Below are 22,739 nucleotides of genomic sequence, written 5' to 3'. Positions count from 1 at the left end.
AGTCACCCCCTTCCCCGGCGTCTGACAGCTGGCTTGGCGGAACTGTTAGCTCGCCAGCTGTTACCATACCAGCTGGTGGACTCTGAGGCCTTCCGTAAAGTTGTGGCCATTGGGACACCACGGTGGAAGATGCCAGGTCGCAATTATTTCTCCAAAAAGGTGATACCCAAACTGTACCATGAAGTTGAGAGGTAAGTAGTGTCATCTCTGGCACACAGCGCTGGGTCAAGGGTCCACCTGACCATGGATGCCTGGTCTGCCAAGCACGGTCAGGGCAGGTACATTACTTACACAGCCCATTGGATCAACCTGGTGACTGATGGCAAGGAGGGAGTACGTGGCTGTGCAGCGGACCAACTTGTGACATCTCCACGGCTTGCAGGTAGGCCTCCTGCCACCTCCTCTCCTCTTGCTACATGCTCTTCGCTGTCATCCTCCTCCTCGTCCTTGGCTGAGTGGCAGTTCATCTCTACTGGTGCTGCGATCTCCTCTCCAGCTACACAGCCCCAGCTCCCCAGGGCCTATGCTGCATGCCAGGTATGACTGTGTCACGCCATCTTAGACATGTCTTGCCTCAAAGCGGAGAGTCACACTGGACCAGCTCTCTTGGCTGCTCCTTACAAAGAGGTGGATCAGTGGCTGACCCCGCACCAGCTGGAGATCGGCAACGTGTGGTGTGACAACGGCAGCAATCTCATTTCCGCGTTGAATTTGGGAAAGCTGACACATGTACCCTGCATGGAACATGTGCTGAATCTAGTCATTCAAAAATTTGTGTCAAAGTACCCAGGCTTAGAGGACTTCCTGAAGCAGACCAGGAAGTTGTGTGGACATTTCAGGCGGTCTTACACGGCCATGGCACACTTTGCCGAGATTCAGAGATGCTAGAACAGGAGAAAGCCGTCACCCAGTACCTCTACAATTTCAGTAGAAGGACATAATCTGGGGAGATGGGGATGTTCTGGCCCAACAACTGGACACTGATGCGAAATGCATGCAGGCTCATGCGGCCGTTTGAGGAGGTGACCAACCTGGTGAGTCACAGTAAAGGCACCATCAGCGACTTGATCCCGTACGCTTACTTCCTGGAGCATGCCGTGCATAGAGTGGTGGATCAAGCAGTGGAGTAGTGTGAAGAGGAACAGTTACGGGAGGAAGCATTGTGGGATAAATTCTCAGCAGAAGCAGATGTTTCCTCAACACCTGTGGCAGAGGGGGGAGGAGGAGGAAGAGTCGTGTGGGGAGGAGGAGTTAGACTCGGATGATGAGGAAGGTGTTTCTTTGGAGGAGGAGGCGGCGTCAGAAGAAGAACCGCAGCAGGTGTCGCAGTGGGCTTGTGCTGCTGAACGTTCCTGTGGTATTGTTCGTGGCTGGGGGGAGGAGGAGGACTTACCTGACATCACTAAGGAAGAGCAAGAGGAGATGGATAGTATGTCTGGATCCAACTTTGTGCAGATGGCGTTTTTCATGCTGTCCAGCCTGTTGAGGGACCCCCGTATAAAAAAAACTCAAGGGGAATGAGCTGTACTGGGTGGCCACGCTACTAGACCCTCTGTATAGGCACAAAGTGGCGGACATGTTACCAACTCACCTGAAGGCAGAAAGGATGCAGCACTTGCAGACCAAGCTGGCAATTATGCTTTACAATGCGTTTAAGGGTGATGTCACAGCACAACGCAATAAAAGGTACCGCTGCCAGTAATCCTTCTCCCATGTCCACGCAGGCAAGGACAGGACACTCCAGCGATCTCATGGTGATGTCGGACATGCAGACATTCTTTTGTCCAAGCCTTAGCGCTTCCGGATCCACCCTCCACCAACGCCTGGACCGGCAAGTAGCCGACTACCTGGCCTAAAGTGTGGATGTAGACACTGTGAGCAGCGATGAACCCTTGGACTACTGGGTGCACAGGCTTGACCTGTGGCCAGAGCTGTCCCAATTTGCCATCCAACTTCTGTCTTGCCCTGCCTCAAGTGTCCTATCAGAAAGGACCTTCAGCGCAGCTGGAGGCATTGTCACTGAGAAGAGAAGTCGCCTAAGTCACAAAAGTGTTCAGTACCTCACCTTTATCAAAATGAATGAGGCATGGATCCCGGAGGCCTACTGCCCGCCCCAAGACTAAGTCCGTCCCCACACACAGCATCTCAGCCTGCAGGCCGTGTAACTGCCTGCCTCAAGACTAAGTCGCTCCCCACACAGCACCTCTGCCCGCAGGCTGCTTGACTGCCTTCTCCGCCACCACCAACAGGGTCCAGGACTCCAGGTGGATTCCTGAATTTTAAGGCCACTGCTAGCAGCGGCCGCTATAATTTTTCTGGTGCGTGTACATGCCTGCCTAATTTTTCTGGCTGCACTGCAGCTGCAACAACAACGCAAAAGGCATGTACATGTGCCATTTCCCCTTCGTGAGCATTACTTTGCCACGGTGAAGGGGCTTGCGTATCACAATGAAGCAATGACCGCCGGCTATATAAGTGTCTCGGGGGGGGGGGGGGGGGGGGCGTCACACCCATGATAAGGTCGTTGCTTCATTGTCGACAGACCAATTTTGATCAGCTGGACAGTCACTGTTCTGTCATTGAGCTACCACAGCCCAGCGACCATATTGGCTTGAAGACCGCCACGGCCTGCACTCTGCCCATTGTGCGCACCAGTCCAGCACAGCCGTCACTACACAAACAGCTGTTTGCGGTGCATTACACAGTGAGCTTGGTGTGTCAGTGTGAAGCAGTACTCTAATTACACTCCCTGATTAATGTATACACATGCAAGATGTTTTAAAGCACTTTAGGCCTCCAATTTAGCATTTACTGTGATTTCTGCCCTTAAAGGGAAGTTTCAGGGAGGGGATTAAAAAATAAAAATAAATTTCCACTTACCTGGGGCTTCCTCCAGCCCGTGGCAGGCTGGCGCGCTGACGTCATCGGACGTCCGCCGGGCTGTACTGCGCATGCGCAGAACTACTGCGCCTGCGCAGTACAGCCCGGCGGACGTCCGATGACGTTAGCGCGCCGGCGTGGGACGCAGAAGTGCCAGGAAATGGAGCGCAGAAGAGCCCGACCTGGCAGCTGGCCTGGCCAGGTCGGGTCGGGCACCGGAGACCACCGGGAGCCTGCGGAGCGGCGGCGAGGGCACCTCCTGCCTGCCACGGGCTGGAGGAAGACCCAGGTAAGTGGAAATTTATTTTTATTTTTTTAATCCCCTCCCTGAACCTTCCCTTTAAAACGCTGCTTTGCGTCAAATCCAGATTTTTCCTCGGGACTTTTGGCATCTATCCCACTCTGCCATGTCCCCCTCCAGGTTTAAACCCCTTGAAACATCTTTTCCATCAGTTTTCTGGCCAGTATAAGTGTTTCTAGTTTTCAAAGTTCGCCTCCCCATTGAAGTCTATTGCGGTTTGCGAAAGTTCACGCGAACCAAACTTTTGCTCGGTTCGCGAACCGAAAATCAGAGGTTCGGGCCATCTCTAGTGTTTATTATAATTTTTCTCGCTTCAGGTTCCCTTTAAACTGTAATATCGCCCACTAGAGCCATAGGGAAACCTGGACATTACTTGCTCATCAGTTGTCCTTTCAATTATAACTGACAGCAACTGATATATTTTAGTTCTGGCAAAATCTTGTCAGTACTGGAAGGAATCATTGTAAGAAGAAAATAGTGAGCTTCTGAGAGGAACTGACGTGAGGTAAGTATGTATTATTCATTTGCAGGTACAAAAAAAAAAAAGAAAATAAAAAATCCTGCTTAATCCTGCAGAATACAATACACATCATGGACTAGTAGCTCTCAAGCTTATTCTGAAGGCACACCTCTTCAAACAAGCATACAGTTTGCTATCTTAACTATTCAGACTTGTATGCAAATCTGCCTCCGTTTGAACCAGCTGTGAAAACATCAGCTGGCTCCTGAACTCAAATGTTGTCACCTTACCTAAAGCTGCCCACTAATGGTAGTGTAAACCCTTGTGCACCCGCATAACTAAAATCAGCTGAAGTGGCCGATAACGACCTGCTTAGCCAATAAGCGTGTTTGAAACGGCCCCCAGTCGCCATTCCGTAAGCGATCCACCTGGTGGATCAATTCAACTGAGCGATGGCCAACTTCTTTGTGCATGCCGCTCCCCCACCCGCAGCGTGACATCACACATGCACCACTCTGTCGTCCCTCTGCCCCCCCCCCCCCCCCCCCCACATAGCAACAGAACTCATTGTCAGCAACACAGCTGACACATACATGTATATGTTTTCTGCTTATGCCTTGATAAAGGGGACCTGATTGGCCCCGAAACAATTGTCGGCTGAGACAATTTGGTGTGTATTATATGTGTGCATTGGAACAATAAAGGCATGTTGTTCCTTGAAGACTGTGTGCGGATCCCTCCTTTGACATACATGTAAAGGCCCATCGATGTCACCTGAGGGGATCGGATCCCGATCCCCGATGGGCGACATGAGTCAAAGGTGAGCAGAGTAATAAATTGTAGGTAGTTAGTAGGGGAATAATTTTGACAGTAGTTAGTAGTACAACAGTCAAAGCAGGGTGAGACTTTTTTTTTACTTAACCCTGCAATCAAATTAAGCCACACTGTTTTTGAATGTATGCATAAAGCATGACAGTGCTGTATACATAAGTAAATAATAAAGTCTGATGTACTGAAAGGTAATTTAAAAGTCATCTTTTTGACATTGGTTAATCGAAGAGGTTGAACACAGATAAAAGCAAGCTCTATCACTAACTAGGAATGGTCAATGAGATTATTATTATGTATTATTCAGTATATAGTCTTGTCACTAACTGACCCTCAGAGGGGGGTCACAACCAATTTTAGGAAAAGCCAATTAACTTATCTGTTTGAATGATGGTCAATTAGATGCAAATAATTTTGTATGCAAATTTGTGCAGCTTGAAAATCCACAAATTGAATGCCACCTTGGAGAGATTTGATTGGCCTTTTTTAAACAGCATACATTTGCATAATCCCACATAAACTTAAAATGATTTGCATCTCCTTGACCATCCCTACCAGTGAGTGCCTACACCAGACATGGAAGACATCTGTGCCTGAGATGGGGCTTTAGTAAGGCCTCCTTTCCACAAACTGCTGATAGGCAGTGAAATGACTCTCAAACTCTCACTGCTGCGTGGTAACTGCTTGTAGCTGCCCGGTAGCTGCTCACTGCTGCTTGATAACTGCTTGCTGAGCATAGCACACGGCTCAATAGTCCATGGAAAGGAGGCCATAGTAATTTTAGGAAGAGTTTGAGAGACCGACACAGACATTTTTCTTTGGAAGAGGAGGCACTATGGGAGGTCAGGGCACAAACAGCAGCAGCCAGTAAACTGTATTACACAATGCCAGCAGCAGCGAGTAGAACAGGGGAGAATAGCCGTGGCAAAATAATGCTATTTATAGAGTATTTATGAATGTGTTTTGTTCAATATTTTACTCATTTGTAAAGTAAATAAGATAGCAGATAACAGTGAGCGTTTACTGTGCAGTGGACAGAATAGAAGAATGAGAAACGTGATATACCAAGATCCCAAATCCATATACATAGATCCCAAATATTGTATCATATAAACATTTTAAGTATTATTCACTTATGGCAGTGTGTGTTAGCCATAGATGCCATACTATGTCTATGAGAGAAGAGTTTTTTTTTCAGGTGATATCGTTTATTGGCTAACTGTAACGATTGGTGTCAGCAACACAGATTTTTCTGATTATTGGTGATCTGCAGTATCACCAATAATACAGATGCTATACCTGATTATGTGGTGATCTGCAGAATCACCAATAATACAAGTATAGCTAGACACAGGACACCCAATGTGGTATTGTGTTTGGTGCAACAGTAATAAGAGAAGTTATTTCCCGAGGAGCGGGAGACACAGACAATATTGCAGCCAAGGATGGATTCAGACTGCACTGCAGCCAGTGGACGCCTGAGCAGCAGGGACCACTGACGGTGATAAGGAGAATGATCACCTGAAGGGCAGGTGACCCAGGCTAAACAATAGCCTAGGATTCCCTGAGGAGCAGGAAATACAGACTATACTGCAGCCAAGAATTCTCTGAGGAGCAGGGAATTCAGATAGTACTGCAGCCAGTGGACACCTGAGGGGCAGGGACCACTGATTGGGCTGCAAGTGAGGTCACAGGGGGATTGAGTGATAAAGACTGTTCTACAGCCAAGGATTCCCTGTGGAGCAGGGAACCAGACTGTACTGCAGCCAGTGGACCCCTGAGGAGCAGGGACCACTGACTGTGCTGCAAGATGATCTCTTGTGGGGCAGGTGATCAACAGACACTATTTGCAGCTAACAGACACCTGAGGAACAGGTGTCACAGATAGTACAGTAAGACTGATCACCTAAGGGTTAGGTGACAGCCCTAAAGATTTCCCTTACTAGTGGTAGTCCCACTAGTGGGGATAGAAATGTCAGACAAGCAAGGTCAGCAACGAACGGACAGATACAGTACAGAGGCGGAAGACTGATTCGGTATCCATGTACAGGCAGAGTCGGCAACAGTAGACAGGCAGAAGTACCGAATCAGCAACCAAGAGAGTAGTCAGGAGAGCGAGAGATCATAACAGATAATACAGTAGTAATATAGCAATCCTAGTCTAGGTGTGAAGTCCTTGGTTTCAACACCTGGGAACTAGACTAACAGATGTACAATAGCTATATAGCAATAACCTGGTCTAGGTGTGAAGTCCTTGGTTTCAACACCTGGTAATTCGCAACAGCAGACAACTTGCAACTGACAGGCAAGCCCTATATATACCCAGAGCGCTGCACAGCGCCGCCCCAGTCACTCAGCCAATCCGGAGCATAGCTGGAGTCAGCTGATCGGCCTGATCAGCTGACTCCCTTTCTACTAGCATAAAGGTCCTGTCGCCTGGCGCGCACGCGTAGCTCTTAATCTGTGGTTCTCTAGAAGGACCAGGCGCACCAGCAGCATGTAGCTGCGTGGCAGAAGCAACCGGCTGGAACGCAGAGATGGCCGCCCTGCTGCTTGCCCATGCGGCGGCATCTCCGCTATCCTTTACACTAACTAAACATATTTTTGGATGCAAGCTCTCTAGATCAGGATGTTATTGCAATAATAACACCACACCTACCCGAGGATCAGAAAGGAGTGCTTCTGAAAGCTGAACATATATTTAATTAGTCCGTACAGCGTATTACCTTAAAGCAGCAGGGGCAGCCATACTATCCCAGGAAAAAAATACATAAATAAGTAGATAACTACTTACATAACATATGTTTTGTACTGTCCACATTTTGATTTCAGTAAATGTTATATAGTAAATATAGAGAATTCTGTTTCAGGCATTTTCCATCTTAACTCCCTCTGACTGAAGCCAATATTGATATCACTTCCTCCCTTACTTTTTTTTCTCTTAAAACTGCACTTTCATAGCTAGCTTTCTTTGTAAACACATGTGAGCACAGCATAGATCAGATTTATTCAGCTCACTGAACTGCCCTCAGCCAATCAGTGAGGAGCAGGGATGTGGGAGGGGTAATGACAAGTTTCCTTCTCATTGGCAAAGGAACAAATAGAGCCAGGCCTACTAAGATGAGATAAGATTTATTACAGCAGAAACATTTCTGAATGGATTGGAGTACTTGCAATGTAGGGTAAGGCTACAGGCTGCATAATAAACACAGAGCAGTGGGTAAATGGAATGTGATTTTGTGGCTGACAATCCCTCTTTAAAAAAAAAGTTTCCTTTCATTTACATACAGCAAATTAAATGTTTATGAGGAAAAACACCAGCGGAGACTTCTACGTTTTCCCTGCCTAATGTTTTGGTGTAAGTTCTGTAGTAGGAAGCTGTTTGAGACTAGCTGTGTTTTAAAGAATCAGATAGTTGTAAGTTTCATTCATGTGTTTAAAAAAAAACCTGTGAGTTTAAATAGTGAGACAAACAAATACCTCAGTAGAGGGAAACCTCTAGACTCTCCAGGGGCTTCATCCGTCTCCCCGACTCACCATTCTTGCACTGGTACCCCCAAGCTCGCCACCATGCTCCTGTGTGCCTGCGCAGCAACATTGAGCCACTTCTCAAGCTCAGCAAAAAAAGCTGTTCGGCTCTGAGCTAGCGTTGCGAGTCATCTGTGCCTGCGCAGTACGGCCAAGCTCAGTTGATAGGCTTGTGAGAGTCTTAGAGCTGAAACAGCAATGAGGAGGAAGATGGTGGAAGCCCATGGATTATCCAGTGGTCTCCCTCTATCTAGGTAAGTGCCCACTTGGGGCACATTTTTCACTACAGGTTTCCTTATTTATTTATTTATTTATTGTATTTATAAAATGCCAACATATTATATTATACACATATTATGACTTGGATTGGGAAAGGGATTGTGTGTGCTTAGAAAAGCGGTGGTGGTGGTCTTGGTGGTGGGATGGAGGTGGACAAACAATTAAAGAAAAATGAGCAACGTAAAATATATAAAACTAACCTCCCCCTAAGGGATATTTGTAAATGGTGTGCTCCCTAGTTACCCATGTGAATGCAGTCCACAATTTTGTGTGTCCCCGCTGCAGCTGCTGCAGTTTGAACTGCTCGCTGCGATCTCACCCCGACCGGCCACTGCAGTGCATGCTGGGCCATTAATGTGATTACATCTCCAGGCCTTCTAATCTTTTTCTGGAAGTAACAACGTCTACTATAAGCTTCTGAGGGTATGTTTCCACTACAATGGGCTGTATTAACAAAGAGCAGTTCAGTAAAATCATTTTGTTTGGTAAAATACATCAACTTACCAAACACACAAAGGGAAATACTCACTCCCAAACAGTTCTCTGCTGCTTATATAAAGCCTGCAGGCTGCTCATAAGCCAATCAGAAGTGCACACACACGTTACACCTAGTCTGCAGTAATCAATTAAGCAGAGGCTGAGCAAATAAGCCAGTCGTTAGAGAGGGCTTCAGTTGCATATAGACAATGGCTATATGGCCAGCAGGGGGCACCAGCGTGCAGGATATTCCCTCTCATCTGCCCCCCTCCTAACTAAACTGCATGGGAATCTACAATAAAATTAAAAACAATAGTGCACAAGCCAGCCTGGGGCCCCGGGAACACTTACTGCCCGGGGCCCCAGAACCAGCATGTAACACCATATGTGAGCGCAGTCAAGCCCTGGAGCTGCCACCACCAGGAGCCTGTCCCCGTTACCCGTTACCCCATCGCATCAAATCAGCATGAGAACGAAGCAGGGCTGTGTGACTCTCCCTGTTGGCTGCCTGGCTCTTCCCAAAGGCTGTCTGTCAAAGTTACCACACAGAGACAGCATCGATAGAGTGAGTTATCAACTGCTATGAGCTGGAGAAAAACACTGAACACTTTTGCCTGGTAAACCAAATGCGGAAAACTTTGTGAATTGCAATTTCTTGACATTTCCTGAGGGAATTACAGCACAAATTTACCTCACTAGTTGGTGATATTAATTTTCTGTGCAGTTTAGTGAATAGTAATTGGGGAAGGTGATCTGTAAAATCAGCTGTTTTAGCATTACCAAATGCAGCAATGCTTTGTGAATAGAGCCCATTCATGCAAATTTGCTTTTTTATGGATGCCTTATTGCATAAGTATGCAAATTTGCATGAGTATGCTTCTGTTTGTTGTATGCTAATTCACCTGCGTCATCGCTAAAATGTTTTACATTTTTTTCCCGTTTTGTTTTCCGTGTTTCTATTGACATACGTGAAAACGTGCAAATGATGCGTGCGAAAACACCATGCAGCATCCAAATTTTGTCTCAGTGCTGGTCCAGATTTCTTTCTGCATGCAAATTCTGGATAGTGGAAACAGGCCCATTGAAATACATTGCTATGCGAATTTGTGCGTGAAAAATTCACACAAATTTACATCCATTGGAAACAGACCCTGAGAGTAAGCTTTTCTTTTACCTGGACAGCTACATTGCTAGATGTTACATTTACGGTATTTGCAGTCAGATCAGCAGCTGTGTCCTCTCGCTGCTACATGAGATACAGTGAGGCATAGCAGCAGCCGACCTTGAATGTACTGTAGGTAAATAGAGTGTTTGTTAGTCGTGTTGCAATCTGAGAAAGAAAATACATCTGCAAAGACATTGTGGAGGATAAAGAGTGGCATTCTACAAGACATTTAAGTTTGTGCAAGGTTCTACCATTCAGTTAATATGTCTGTTCCTTCCTGTCACTAAGTTTGCTCTGTGGAACTGGAACATACATAACATGTTTAGCCTTTGGCTTTCTTCACTGATACACAGATGCATTTCTGAGTAACTACAATTTAGCGTTCCTCCCCACACCTTATACACTGAAGCGTGATCCATCCTATTTAAATACATTAGCCAAGCACTTTTTAAAGCGCTAGCATTTTTAAAAGCATTTGGAAGTGCTCTTGGTGTGCACCAGCCCTGAAACATAAGTAAGTGTAGACATTTGAAAAGGAACCTTAACTGAGAGTGATATGGATGTTTCCTGTTAACCAGCTGAGCGGTCTGGACGAGCTCAGCTCGTCCAACACCGCCAGCGGCTGCCGCTCAGGCCCTGCTGGGCCGATTTTAATGAAATAAAAAGCAGCACACGCAGCCGGCACTTTGCCAGCCGCGTGTGCTGCCTGATCGCCGCCGCTCTGCGGCGATTCGCCGCGAGCAGCGGCGAAAGAGGGCCCCCCTAGCCGCCTGAGCCCTGCGCAGCTGGAACAAAAAGTTCCGGCCAGCGCTAAGGGCTGGATCGGAGGCGGCTGACGTCAGGACGTCGGCTGACGTCGATGACGTCACTCCGCTCGTCGCTATGGCGACGATATAAGCAAAACAAGGAAGGCCGCTCATTGCGGCCTTCCTTGTTTATTATGGGCGCCGGAGGCGATCGGAAGAACGCCTCCGGAGCGCCCTCTAGTGGGCTTTCATGCAGCCAACTTTCAGTTGGCTGCATGAAATAGTTTTTTTTTTATTTAAAAAAAACCCTCCCGCAGCCACCCTGGCGATTTAATCAGAACGCCAGGGTGGTTAAACAATACCAGTTGCCTGGCAATCCAGCTGATCTCTGTGGCTGCAATAGTGGCTGAATCATACCCTGAAACAAGCATGCAGCTAATCCAGTCTGACTTCAGTCAGAGCACCTGATCTGCATGCTTGTTCAGGGGCTGTGGCTAAAAGTATTAGAGACACAGGATCAGCAGGCGATTCAGGCAACTGGTATTATTTTAAAAGGAAAAATCCATATCCTTCCCAGTTTAGGTTCCCTTTAATGCACCAGGAGTATACTAAACTAATGAAATTTCTGTTGATGATAATGTTTTGTTCTTTCTTGTTCTTCTCTGGTTGTTCAGATTTTCAAATCTACTGTTACTGTATGGGTACTCTACGGTTTAGTTGAGAGTTTGGCATGCGCAGTAGACCCGGATTTAACGCGACTGACCCAGTTACCGAGACTCAGGGTCGGACTGGGACACTAAAGGCCCACCAGGAAAGTTTCAGCTTGGGTAGTCTGCTCGTGATTGGACAAGCAAGAAGACCAGACCTGAACAGAGGCAGGCAGAGTGGAATGCAGGAAGTAGAAAGTAGTAAGTTGTTGCACGCTCGCCGCCGCTGCACATTCTAGCCTGGAGGGGGAGCGGCGAAGGGGGGCCCCCAGGTGAGTGAGAGGGGGGAGACTGTCCCCCCTCCCCGCTGCTCTGTGCCCGCCACTGCTCCTCCTTCCTGTGCTGTGCCCCCTCCTGCAATGCTCGGGCCCCCCGGGGGCCACTAAAAGGGAGGCCTACCGGGCAAAATCCCGAGCTCCCGCCAGCCCGGCCAATTGCTATGTTTGAAGGGACTATGTAACTACCTGTGCTGGGATACTGAGGGGGGCTCCCTATCCCAACACAGGCAGTTACATACTCCCTTCAAACATATCAAATAGCCTCAGAATCCTTCTGAAGCTATTTGCCCATATTGCTGTGCACTTGTCACTAGTGATGGGCCAGTGCTTGTCAGCAAGAGCAGAGCTGATGATCGTCAGTGTGGCTTCCTGTGGCAGGAGACGTTTCCCCCGGCTGGCTGGCTGCATAGCTGCACGCAGTAAATAATCTATTGATCTATCTAAATAATCTATTCTATCTATTGCAGTAGTAATCTATATCTGACCGTGCCTATCGTCTTCCCCATCAGCCTGAGCAGCCTCCATACACTTCCTGCTCCCACCCCCAGTTTTCACAGCCTTGAGGGGAGGAGATGCTGTTTCCTAATTTGCTGCTCTCCCCTTTAGCCACGCCTCTTCCTTTCCTCCCAGAACAATCTGACAGCCACGGCTGCGGGGCAGGCGGTCGCAATCTACCGGTAGATCGCGATCGACCTATTGGGCAACCCTGGCCTAGATGCTTGGTACACACAATGCAAGTCCCCCTCAGATAGATGGGTAGAATCGATTATTTCCGGGTCCGAACTGATTTCCGAATGTATAGAAGTGATCGGAAAATCGATCAGAAAAACTATCATAAATCAGATTAGACCTGTCGTTAATACCATGTATGAGACATTACACTGTTTCTTTGTTAAACCAATCTATATTTTTATAAGCAGCAACAAGTGGTATAGTGGACTGCACTGCATTAGTATTGCCTTCCTGAAAATGGTTATACCAATGCATGAGAAAAAGCATAATAAATTGTTTCCTGAATAGTAAATTCTCATTTTAAAGTTGATACCAGTAACACATTTAAAAGGGTTGAGACTGTGCAACAAAAATGAATCATCTCACAACTAAGGCTTCATTTGCATAAACATGTGCAAATGGGTGTGCGTTCAGAATGCATGCTATTGCATGCTATCTGCGTTGCACTGCTGACCCCATTCACTACTGTGAGGCAAGATTCACAGTGGTCAGCTGCATAACACACACGTTATTAGGTGTTATGAGTGTGAACTGCAATGGAGACTGGACAAAGACTTTAATACAAAGCCTACAGAGAATTGTATGGGCAGTGAGCTGACATGCAGAATTTTTCTGCAACGCAACTGACCACTGTGAACAGGACCTGAAGGGGTAAGTTCTGTGCTTTGCAGATATAAATGCAGCTGTGCAATATGGCAGCACACAGCCCTGCAGGGCACAAGGTTAGAACATCAAACAGTGCAGTCAATGTACTTCTAATGTCCTTACGTATTGCACACTATGCACATTTCCGAAATGCGTTCGGCAGTGCATGTCGAGTGAATGAGGCCAAACTACACTAACTGAAACAGGTCGGTAACATGATTCAGCATCAAAAGTACATCCCAGAGAAGCTTGAGTTCCTCATGATTAAAGATGGGGAATGGTATACAACTCTTTAAAGCAAACCTGACACGGAAAAAAAATTATAATGAATTGTAGGTGTAGTACGGATCATTAATAGAACATTGGTAGCAAATAAAAGAGTCTCACATTTTTATTTTCAGTTATATAGCTTTTTGTTTTATGTAACATTGCATCATACTGTCACAGTTGCACACTTACACACTTTTAACCACATTCCGTACCCCGGGACGATTAACTACATCCCTGCAAAAAAAAAAAAAAACATATCTCCTTGCAGGGACCTAGCTACTACTACAACAAAATGAAATAAAATATACAATTTAAAAAAAAAACATAAATAGTTACCTTAGGGCCTGAACTTTTTTAATATGTATGTCAAGAGGGTATATTACTGTTACTTTTTAAATTATGGGCTTGTAATAAGTGATGTAATAATTTATGGACGCAAAACTGAAACAATGCACCTTTCTTTCCAAATAAAATATTGTCGCCATACATTGGACTAGGGAAAAATTTTAAACGTTGCAATAACCGGGACAAATGGGCAAATAAAATTTTAATTACGGTAGCATGTCTTATTTTAAAACTATAATGGCCGAAAACTGAGAAATAATGCATTTTTTCCTATATTTCCTGCTAAAACATATTTAGAATAAAATAATTCTCAGCAAAAAGTACCCTTCAAAGAAAGCCTAATTGGTGGCGGAAAAAAACAAGATATAGATTGTTTTGTTGTGATAAGTAGTAATAAAGTTATTGGCGAATGAATGGAAGGAGTGCTGACAGGTGAAAATTGCTCTGGTTTTTTAATGGGAAAAACCCTTAGAGGTAAAGTGGTTAGGCTATAAAACAAAGCAGAAATAATGACCCTTTGAGCTTTCCTACAGTCAAACCTTATCTCAAGCTGTCTCTCACTGTTTCTTGGCTGTTTAAATGCTTCAGAAAACAGGACTTTATTTGATCATGTTGAAGCTCGTTTTCATAGATAAACTAAAGATGTTTAACGCTTCCTGTACTGAAAGACATTATGAGACTCTTTTCTTTGCTACTAATGTTTTATTTATTAACCCTACTACACATACAATTCATTATCTTATGAGTTTATTTTCACTTCAGGACCCTGCATGGACGTTTAATAATGCAACAATTTAATAATAAAATTCCTCAGTCTAAACTTGCATTGGTATTTCATCATCTGCAGGGGAGATCATTGCCGCAAACTAGAAGAGGGTCCCGGCCAAAGTACACGTTAAGTCCCTGGACCATCCTGAGTCTTCCCTCTGCATGGGTAAGTATGTGAAGTTTTTTTTTGTATTTTATATTTAAAGTTAACCTGAGATGAAAGACATCTCAGGTTTTATACTTACCTGGGGCTTCCTTAAGCCCCTTGAAGCCATTCAGTCCCTCACTGTCTCCCCGGTTGGCTCCTGTTCCCGCAGTATGTGGCTTGACATTGCCTACACCCATATGTTCGATCTGCTCACAGAGGGACTGTAATCCTTGTAGTGCCGGCTAATTGTAAAGTTTTTGAATTGACCCCTGCAGTATGGCCTGGCTGCACACGTGGCCCCATCAGTAGTACTCGGTCGGTACTACTTCTACTAGACTCAGCCTGACAACTGGGCCATATTGCATAGGATAGGAGCCACCCGGAAAGACCGTGAGGGACGAGTGGCCTCAACAGGGCTTAAGGAAGACCCAGGTAAGTATGGTACCTGAGACAGTGGCGGACACAGCCAGCAGTGGGCCCCTGTGCAAAATTGTAATTGTGGGCCCCCTATGACCTGCGGCGCGCGTAGCGCGCCGCGGCAAAATATGGGCGTGGCTACAACCTGCGGCGCGCGAAGCGCGCCGCGGCAAAAATTAGTGGACAGAACCTGCGGCGCGTAGCGCCGCGGCAAAAAAATGGGCGTGGCAATGACCGGATGAGGGCGGAGCTAACTGTAACTTAAAGCGAACCCGGGGTGAGGGTTTATTTCCTTTTAAACAATACTAGTTGCCTGGCGGCCCTGCTGATCTATTTGGCTGCAGTAATAAACTGAATTACACCAGCAACAAGCATGCAGCTAATCTTCTCAGTTCTGACAATATTGTCAGAAACCCCTGACCTGCTGCATGCTTGTTCAGGGTCTATGGTTGAAAGAATAAGAGGCAGAGGACCAGCACGGCAGCCAGGCAACTGGTATTGCTTAAAAGGAGAGAAATATGGCAGCCTCAATATTATTCTCACCTCAGGTTCCCTTGAAAAGTGCAACGCAAAGACAGTGGGCCCAAGTTTTGGTGACCCTTTCCCCAGAAAATTCACATAATTGTGCAGGTTTTCTCAAGAAAATACACATATATGCCCAGAAAATACGTGCAATCATGTCGGCAGATATGCCCAGAAAATACGTGCAATCATGTCGGCAGATATGCCCAGAAAATATGTGCAATCAAGTCGGCAGATATGCCCAGAAAATACGTGCAATCAAGTCGGCAGATATGCCCAGAAAATACGTGCAAACAAGTCGGCAGATATGCCCAGAAAATACGTGCAAACAAGTCGGCAGATATGCCCAGAAAATACATGCAATCAAGTCGGCAGATATGCCCAGAAAATACGTGCAAACAAGTCGGCAGATATGCCCAGAAAATACGTGCAATCATGTCGGCAGATATGCCCAGAAAATACATGCAATCATGTCGGCAGATTTGCGAAGAAAATACATGCAATCATGTGGCAGACCTGCCCAGAACATACACCTGCTAATATAAATAAAACAAAAACATTTACTCACCTGCAGCAGCAGACCTCCTGTCCCAGCCTCCATCCGGCGCGCAGCTCCCATGGGTGGTTGGGTGGATAGGTAGCCTAGTGGGTGGGTGAGTGGGTGGGTGGGTTGGTAGCCTGGTTGAGTGGGTGGGTAGGTAGCCTGGTGGGTGGGTGGGTAGGTAGCCGGGTGGGTAGGTAGCCTGGTGGGTGGGTGGGTAACTAGCCCGGTAGGTAGGTAGGTAGCCCGGTGGGTGGGTAGGTAGGTAGCCTGGTGGGTGCGTGGGTAGCCGGGTGGGTGGGTAGGTAGCCTGGTGGGTGGGCTGGTAACTAGCCCGGTAGGTAGCCGGGTGGGTGGTTAGGTAGGTAGCCGGGTGGGTGGTTAGGTAGGAAGCCTGGTGGGTGGGTAGCCGGGTGGGTGGGTAGGTAGGTAGCCGGGTGGGTGGTTAGGTAGGTAGCCGGGTGGGTAGGTAGGAAGCCTGGTGGGTGGGTAGGTAGCCGGGTGGGTAGGTAGGTAGCCGGGTGGGTAGGTAGGAAGCCTGGTGGGTGGGTAGGTAGCCTGGTGGGTGGGTAGGTAGGTAGCCTGGTGGGTGGGTAGGTAGCCTGGTGGGTAGGTAGGTAGCCGGGTGGGTAGGTAGGAAGCCTGGTGGGTGGGTAGGTAGCCTGGTGGGTGGGTAGGTAGGTAGCCTGGTGGGTGGGTAGGTAACCTGGTGGGTGGGTTGGTAACTAGCCCGGTAGGTAGCCGGGTGGGTGGTTAGGTAGGTAGCCAGGTGGGTGGTTAGGTAGGTAGCCGGGTGGGTGGTTAGGTAGGTAGCCGGGTAGCCGGGTGGGTGGGTAGGTAGCCTGGTGGGTGGGTTGGTAACTAGCCCGGTAGGTAGCCGGGTGGGTGGTTAGGTAGGTAGCCGGGTGGGTGGTTAGGTAGGTAGCCGGGTAGGTAGGTAGGTAGCCGGGTGGGTAGGTAGCCGGGTGGGTAGGTAGCCGGGTGGGTGGTCAGGTAGTTGAGTGGGTGGTTAGGTAGGAAGCCTGGTGGGTGGGTAGGTAGCCGGGTGGGTGGTTAGGTAGTTGGGTGGGTGGTTAGGTAGGAAGCCTGGTGGGTGGGTAGGTAGCCGGGTGGGTGGTTAGGTAGTCGGGTGGGTAGGTAGGTAGCCGGGTGGGTAGGTAGCCGGGTGGGTAGCTATCCGGGTGGGGGGCCCGACTCCTATCCTCCCTCCCTCCCTTCCTTCCTCACCTCGGGGGGCCCCCTCCCGATATGCGCGGCGGGAGAGTGAGCGGCAAATGCAGGAAGTCTTCAGGGCTCTCCAGGCATCCGCTAGAGGCCCAGCCGCTGAGTCTCCAATATGTCTCCAACTGGAGACATATTGGAGACCAAGCGGCTGGGCCTCTAGCGGATGCCTGGAGAGCCCTTCCTGCATTTGCCGCTCGCTCGCTCTCCCGCCGCGCATATCGGGAGGGGGCCCCCGAGGTGAGGGAGGGAGGGAGGATAGGAGTCGGGGGGCCCCCGGGAATAAAATAATAATAAAAAAAAAAAATATTAAAAAAAAAAAAAAAAGTACTTAATGCCATGGGCCCCTGAAGAAAACGGAACTTCAGGGGCCCTCGTGCGGCGGCACGGCCTGCACGGCCGTATGTCCGCCCCTGACCTGAGATGTTAATTTTATAATAGTGATGCCTGACTCAACCAAACTTCATTTCAGCCACCTTAACCTATTTTCCAGGAAACGGCACCACAGTAAATATTATTGCTCAATGTATTAAATTAAACTGCATTGCCATTCAGGTATAGCAAAAGTATAAACAGCATTTATTAAACATTAGTACAGATAGACAGCCAAAACCATCTAAAATCAATTAAAATTAGACCAAGTGGAGCGCTCCCACACATTCCACATGCAATCACTCATCCACCCAGACTGGAACCGGTACCATACACCAATTATCTTCAGAGAGGGGGAGAGTTAGTAAGTTTCATGCAGCAGCGTGAAATCATGCGTTAGTCTCTTCAGCTTGCAAGCGATACTCTCACCACTCTTCAGCACAATTGGATCTTCCAGCTGCAGACTTCCATCCTTCAACCGGGGTGTACTCAGGGGCCTGTTATGCAGGTGGCTAGGCATCCACGCGTGCATTGCAGCTCAACCCCACATGGTAGCATTCACGGGGGAACCACAACAGCCGCTGCACTGAACGCTAACTTTATGCCGGCTTTGCCGATTGGCGTCACCTGGGTCACGGGATACTGGCCCACCCACCTAGTATGGTACCTGAGATGTACCTGAGATGTGTTTAATCTCAGGTACCCTTTAAGTTATAGGATTGCTTTAAAAGTACAAGAAATGCTGCAGCTAAATTTTAAACATGCACCATCCCAACTTTTAAGAAATGTATTGTTGACGTCAAATTCAAAATAAGCTTATTTCTTTGTAAGAAAGAACAATATTTCTTCTTTTCAAAATTTGCTTTGTTGCTCTTGTACCATTGTCAATCAATAGTATGCTTTACATGATTTCCATTTTGTTTTCATTTACATTTTACACTGCATCCTAAGTTTTTTTGGAATTGCAGTTGTAAATCTCGTTTGATGTTACACAGCCCTTTTCCTCGGGATAGAATTATAAATAGTGTTTATGACTCACATTATTCTAAGATGCTGTACAGACCTTTAAAATGTCTTTATTTCTTGGGAGAAATCTTTCACATTTAAGTGAAAACACAGTTTCTGTGAAAAATGTCGATATCCCGTAACATCGTTATCATTTTCCCAAACCTGCAATTGTTTCTGTAGAATATTTTTATGAGATTTCCAAGCATCTAACTGCCAAAAGCTGGTGTAGAAATGATTATTTTAGCTGTGATGTATGCTATACTTTCCCCTTATTACAGCATAACTTAGCAGACCTGAGTCTTTAAAGAACACCTGTCATGGTTGAAAAATAGGAGCTTCTGTAGAGCAATGTTATGCGGTTTTCTCTGGTTATAATACTTTGTACACCGCTCAATGTAGAAGAAGTATGCAGACAAGATACATCTATGCGGCAAACCTTTGCTATCACAGAGCAGGCAATTATAAATAAACCTAGGCCAGGTTTGCAGGATCATTTATGTTCTACTATTTTTTAGGTATCAAAAAGGGTACGGAAATTGAAATAATGTTTGCCATGAAAGTGGTCTGAAACTCAGCATTTCTTCTTTGCTCTAAAAGATTATTTACAGCCTTAAACGTACATTCACAAAGCATTCACAGCATTCAAACAGTTAAACACAGCACTTTGTTCTGCAGTGGAAAGCTCCTTCAGCTTGTGATCCACATCCGAAGAGAAGATAACATTATCTTTTGTTTACATTCCTCTGTTGTTACAATTAGTTACAGCCAGCCACGGAACTGAAATGGAACTGTACTGAGCTGACAAGCATAGACAGATGAGAAATTTTCACTAGATAGCTGCTGTATTTATGTATTAAAATCTACTGTATGAATACAATGCAATGGCTGCTTTCATTGCATATAAACTGTACTTTGGGGCCATGTCATTGTAAACAAGCAATATTAGGTGTGTAGAAAAGCAAATATGGTAACTGAATGGGTAAAAAGTAGGAAAACATTTTTTTGTGAATGTTGCGTCAGAGTTTTATTCTACTTTAGAAACTGTAGTCAAAATAACATAAGGAATAACATTGTTCCTATTTTTTTTTCAATATTCATTTATAAATTATATATACATTTATAAGTGTTTTCCCATCTTAAAATCTTTCCTCTCCCTGATTTACTTTCTGAAATGTATCATAGACAGCAACATCTTTCTTACTGACAGGTGGTCTCTGCATTAATGTTTGTTTACTGAGAGATCTAAAGCCAGTGAAACTAATGCCTGGTCTCCCAGAAGGCTACGGGAAGGAGAATTCTGCATAATAAATAGCCTAGGCTAAGCCTCAGTGGGAGGGTGGGGCTACATACCAATATATACGGCAATATATACATATAGTAAGTGTTTCAGATGCTGAAACCAGGATATTCAATCTAAAAGTGGGTAGCCTTAATAATTGACTGCATTCTACTATATGTCATTACAGTTCCTCTTTAATTGCACTTTGCAGTGTTGAAGTGAAGTGTTAAATTTCACTTTACACAAGAATACGTCATGGGGAGCTGCTATTTAAAATTTCTTTCAAGATAAAGGTCTTATAAAGTTTATAGCTAGGATAATGGAACCAGTTTCTGTCTATACATAATTCAAATGAGAAAATAGTTGGGGAGGAACTTTTCTTCTTGCTAAAAAAGCCAGGAGGTAAAAATAACAAACGCTTTCTGAAGGTAACAGAGCAGTTTTATAACCCGCAACAATGAGCACAAGTCACCCACTAACATCGGGTTACCTTTCAATAACATGTTATAAAATGCCACCACTGGAAGTGCCGAGAAAGAAATACATTTTTTTCTTCCTTTTGACGTCTCATATTCAAGCCAAAGGAAGGTGGGTTGTTGACAATGCTCTTATTGATTTTCTTGTGACATTTTCATGCAATTATTTAACCTTTAAACAGATTGCACTTGGTAATTTTATGACTGTGGTCCTTGCCATATTGAGAACTGCAATATAATTCAATCAAACGTGTTTGTAGATCCTGGGTGATATATAAAATACTGTACATGGCCGATATGCATGGTCCACAGTACACCAAATTCAAAACTTATACTTTCCCCACCATTCTGTTTTCCACTTTAACTGATCCATTTTGATCCATTCTAAACATTTTCACATATTTTGTATCAGTTTTGTTCCAGTTTTGGTGTACAGCTAATCAAACTGAAATGGATGTGATGTCAACTTTTTTTTTTGAGGCGGATTGGAATCTGTACCAGTGATGAGCGAAAATGACGACACGCTTAATTTTCGCGCAAATGAGGTTAAATTTATTTTGTAATAAGTTTGTGATTTTCACAGCTTTTCATGCATTTTTCCCACTAAAATAAATATTTTCAGTTTTCACTGTAAAAATAAAGATTTTCCACGTTTTTGCAGTAAAAATAATGATTTTTGAGTTTTTGCGAATTTTCTCGAAATTGGAAATGCTCTTTTCAATGCGAAAATGACTTTGGTGAAAATAAACACGCAACAGTGGTCTGTACAGATATGTTTAGAAATTTTGGTCTTCTGGACATTCTTCTGGTCTGGGTGTCCTCTATCATACAGTGCAGGGTGCTCTTACACTGCAAATATTGGGTCCTCTACACAAATAATGTATAGTTGGCATTTTATTTTAAATAGATATCTCCTGGTATGCTCCTCCCCAACATGGTGCTGTCCAGAGGTGGAAAAGCAGGTCATTGTCATATATGCTGTCTGTTTGAGATGCCTGGTGTGAATGGGTGCACACATTTGTATTCATTTTCATTATTTCGGCATCTGATTTGTGTATGGTGTCCAGAAAAAATGGCACAGATTGGGAATTTGCATTCTGCTTGTGTTCCAGTTCCCGGAAAATGCCAGGTTGGATCCTATGCTTAAAAATGTCTGATAATCACAGTACCAGAGCAAGTCAATTACAGAAACAATCCAATAACACAGTCCAAAATTAGGCTAAAGCTCGTACACAGATAATCCACAGAAATCCAGCTATACTGCAGCCAAACCTGCAGTACATACTCTACACCACTAGAGGCACTATCTAAGAGAATAAGAGTAGGGACAAGCCACACCCCCTCATCTGTAGGAAGTCCTAGCCGTGCACAGCAGAAGTCATCCACCCAAGCTGGCTCTCAGAGGGTCCGAAACCGTCGTGGGAGCGAACAGAAGGTGAGTCCCTTACATATTATTATTATTATTATTATTATTATTATTAAGTATTTATATAGCGCCAACATCTTACGCAGCGCTGCACAGAGAATATAGTCTTGTCACTAACTGTCCCTCAGAGGAGCTCACAATCTAATCCCTACTATAGTCCTATGTCTATGTAGTGTAGTGTATGTATTGCAGTCTAGGGCCAATTTTAAGGAGAAGCCAATTAATTTTTCTGTATGTTTTTGGGATGTGGGAGGAAACCGGGGTGCCCGGAGGAAACCCACACAGACACGGGGAGAACATACAAACTCCTTGCATATGTTGACCAGGCTGGGATTCGAATCAGGGACCCAGCGCTGCAAGGGGAGAGCGCTAACCGCTACGCCACCGTGCTGCCCGTATATATGCCTTCTACAGGCTCTGCAGCATTGGCTCATGATGGGCTGGTCCTGCATAGGTGGCTCATGATGGGCTGGTCCTGCATAGGTACCTGATTAGTATGAAAAGGGAGGAGGCAGCTCCGACTTCATCTGTGTACTGATGCCTCAGTGAAGCCGGTCAATGGCGTTACGATCAGCCAGTCAGTATATTCACTTAGTTTTCCTTTCTAATACATAGATTTGGGAAGATTGTACAGTAAAGACTGTATAATTCACTTTATATTTGTGCCATAAAAATATATTGTATGTGGACAAGTTTCCAGAAGCAAAGGAAGTACTCTGTATCTACAGACTTGAGATTCTTAAAGGGTTCTGTACGCCCAAGGACACTATCACCAGCTGTCCCTGATCAGCAGAAGCCCCCACCCCACCCACATACACACACACACACTAATTGATCCCAGTAATCAATGTTGAGGGTGCCAATCGACTACAAATGATTGATTTGTCAATTGTCTTAACATAGTTTGGGTGAAAAAAAGA

At 45.7% G+C, this 22,739-nt stretch overlaps 1 long non-coding RNA gene across 2 annotated transcripts in view; it reads left to right on the top strand.

The window, feature by feature from the left end:
• LOC137519686 (uncharacterized) overlaps window positions 1-22,739 on the top strand; it is a 37,279-nt gene that overhangs the window by 549 nt on the left and 13,991 nt on the right. For both annotated transcript variants that reach the window (XR_011021082.1, XR_011021083.1), the window contains exons 2-3: window positions 11,339-11,572; window positions 14,489-14,575. This is a non-coding gene — a long non-coding RNA (uncharacterized lncRNA). The remainder of the gene's footprint in view (window positions 1-11,338; window positions 11,573-14,488; window positions 14,576-22,739) is intronic.

This window comes from Hyperolius riggenbachi, chromosome 5, assembly GCF_040937935.1.
Source record: "Hyperolius riggenbachi isolate aHypRig1 chromosome 5, aHypRig1.pri, whole genome shotgun sequence".
Taxonomy (NCBI): domain Eukaryota; kingdom Metazoa; phylum Chordata; class Amphibia; order Anura; family Hyperoliidae; genus Hyperolius; species Hyperolius riggenbachi.
Note: the sequence above shows the minus strand (reverse complement) of the source record. Positions and strands in the feature narration are given on the sequence as shown.